We start from the raw sequence: 3,651 nt of genomic DNA on the forward strand, positions 1-3,651 counted from the left end.
AACTTCAAATCTCGCGATAGGTGAGATGTATTTAATATCGCCCCTTAGTGGTACTAAATGCATAAATCGTCACAATCTCCCCGGATTTTTTGACTTTGTTAGGCATTAAATAAAAAAAAATAATAATTAAAATACATAACCACTTTGGAAACTGTTTCTGAAGAAGTTTATTTCCACATGTCCACTCAGCAAACATGTCTGTAGACTTGAACATTATTTGACAAATAATAATAGATGGGAGATGTTAGAAAAAACACACTAGGGCAGAAGTCTCTAACTTTGTTTCTTTAGAGCTGCGCTCTTGACACATCCCTCTTCGAACTTATTTGGAATAAATGATTGGCTTGGTTAATTACCAGGCCTCTACAAAACTTAATGAGATAATTCTACAATTTTGATGCATGTGTTTTGGAGTAGGGATGAAGCTAAATTTTAGGTCAGTGTCTCTAAATGGATGTCTTTTGACAACTCTGCACTGGAGACGAAAGAACTGGCTTGCATACAAAAGACACAGCACCCACCCACTAAAAATGGACACAAAAAAATGGCTTTTTAGCTGTTCACTGTAGAGAACACGATGCTATAAAGTGGGCATCTAATTTTAAGTTCTACAGATGCTTGTTCTTTGACCACACTGTGGCGCTCTTACTTCAACTACGAGTTCATTTGAAAAGCTATTAAAATGGAGCGGTCTTTATGTATTTGCAGATGCTTTATATTTCCAAAGTGCGAAAGTGTACTACGGTTATTATTGGGGGTATTAATGAATATTATAAACATGTTTGTTTTGCATTTTACACAAAGAAAAGAAAATACATTTGAATAAAGTATGGCATGCACAGAAGCAAAATGCATAAAGAATTGATTTCAGGTGCTTAAAATGTTGTAAGAGTTAAAACAGTAAGAAAACCTCATATATAGCCATATACAGCACTTCAAACTATTGCTTAAGCTCCATTGACTGCTGCAAGAATGCATAAGGAAAAAAAATAACTCAGGTTACTTCACTCTTTTACTGCTCATCCATCTATGAGACATTTTCAGGCACCCATTAAACTCAGAACTAGTAAGTGACATTAGTCTGGCTTTCAGGCCTGTTGTCAGAGTGGTCTAAAGATGAAAGTTTCCTTAGAAGATAGTTCAATGAGTGCTAATGAGATCTGTTTCCTGTGCCTCGCAGGCTGCAGATTAGTTTACTATCGACGGTGCTGTCCAAGAGCGACCATTAGTTTGGGGAATACCTCAGTGGAGACATTGCTGGCGGCATGACTAATAATTTGTGTGGAAGAACAGACTGAATGAAAAACAAAGCTGGATTTCATTTTGTAAGGGAAAATGAGGTTTTGGTCTCATCTCACACACACGCATACACACTTCTCACTTGGGCATTTAGATTCGGTCCTCAAAATGTGGCAAAATTAGCAAGCAGAATCAAAGAAACATCCCTGCATTTTGCCTGTCGGTTCGATTGCTTCTTCCTGTAATTTATAAATTATGTTATGTGTCTTATTGAATTTCCCCCCTTTCTCACACAGAGCTAAATGTTTAGTATGGATTTTCATTAGAGGCAATGGAGTGAAAGCTCTGTTAGCAAACTATCTTTGAGAGAGTACAGCACCCCAGGCTGATGTGCAAATCAACAACACCAGGAACACACACTGAACAATGCCTGCTGGACAAAGGAGGCTTGGAACAATGGTGTTCTGTTTCCTTTGTGTTGTTACCAGTTAATCCCAGTTTTCTCTTGTCTTTTCCTCAAGAAGGCCACACTTGTGTCATAATTTGGACGTGACATTCACCTTGGTGAAATAAATAGATATTTATCTATTCATAAATAGATATTTATTTCACCTGCAACTGTTTTGTTGCAGTTTTTCTTTAAGCTAAAATGGGCATTTTGAACATTTTATATTCACATGTTAGTGCCAAAATATGCATAATGTCATCTACACTTACTTTATATTAATGTTATAACAAAAAGAGAGTTTACAACTTGATGTCTTCTAAATAGGAGCCCAATTGATACATATCAGTTTAGTGGTGCAAATAGGACAACATCAAGGCCCCACAAATATTGTAATTTCCTGTGGATTAATAAAGCATTACCTAACCTAACTTAATCCCCCAAACCAATTTTTTTTTATTACATATATTAATTTAATCAATTAATCTTATTTATTTGTATTTTTTTTTACCATTATGCCATGCTATCACTCCTGCACTCACCATTTAACTAATTATTTACTAATAATTTAATGTCACTGTGCACTAATCACTCGACACTAATCCACCCTTCCTCCCTGTATATGAGACAAATAAAAATGATGTTATGTTTTTTGGTTTTAATGTGCCTTCTCAAAAGGATAAGTTGCTGCCATCTTGTCATCCCCTTGAATATTTTCCCCAATGTTGTGCCTTTCCATACCATTATGATTAAAATCCCATAATATAAGAAATATTTGCCTTAAAATTCTGTCACAAAACATTTCCCAATTTAAAATTTTATTGTAATTAATTATATTTACACATCTTGCAATAAAGGCAACATTTGATGTAATTCAGTGATTAACTGCAAAATAGGTGTATCATTTCAGATTTATAATGACTGCAGTTCAAAGTTGAATTGACTTATCCTCATTATATCCCCTTCGTATCTAATTTACACAGCTGAAATGCTGCTTCCGTTTCCTCAGAGCTACCCCCTCCTCTTAGGAACTCCAGCGCTCCCCAGTAAGTAAGTTAGGTCAGTCGATAGGACGATTTGTTCCATGGCTGACCCAAAGAAAACCCCAACCACCAAACGCCCATCCGACCTCATGTTTATACTTCCATGATAACTCCAGCCTGCCCAATCAGACTTCCAGTGACTGGCCTTCAACTGAAACTGTATCCATCTTAACCATCTCAGCCATTCCAAGCAGCAACTGGAGACTAAGGCCACATTAATTGCATGAAAAGGCCTTGGTATTGCACCGAGTCTAATGCATTTAGTGTTTCTAATTGGGAAGGAATTGCTGTGTTTACATTGGCACAAGTTAATAGAGCTAGATCCTCTCGCCCTGTAGCTAACTGGGCTCAAGCTCTCTGAACCTTTCTTTCTTGAAGCTTTCTTAAGGTAAATTTTGTAAACAAGGCAGACAGAAATTCAGGTTTATTATTATTATTATTATTATTATTATTATTATTATTTTATTTTTTCTACTGTAAAAATGTAGTAATATATATATATATATATATATATATATATATATATATATATATATATTCTTTATATATATATTCTTTTATATTCTTTATTTCTGCCATTGACTGAAGACCATCATCTTCCCATAATGAGAGATGACTCTGATGAGCAGCACCGCTATCACTCCTGTTCTCCAAAATTTCTGAGTTGAATTCCAATTTGCAGCTGATTAAGGTGGGAACTCTAAAACAAGCAGAATCAAAATATAACAACTACAACAGAATGCTTAGAGAAATATCTCAAACGTACAAATACCACTTAAAATATGGCACATGTTGTGACATTATAATCGCAATCACAATCAGCTTCTGTTTAAAATTGTGAAGTGGAGAGAAAATGATACAGCATTTTCAAACATTTTTTTTTTTCACCTAAACTGACACTCCAGGCAAGGAGACCATTTATCT

This window comes from Poecilia formosa, unplaced genomic scaffold, assembly GCF_000485575.1.
Source record: "Poecilia formosa unplaced genomic scaffold, Poecilia_formosa-5.1.2 Scaffold243, whole genome shotgun sequence".
NCBI lineage: Eukaryota > Metazoa > Chordata > Actinopteri > Cyprinodontiformes > Poeciliidae > Poecilia > Poecilia formosa.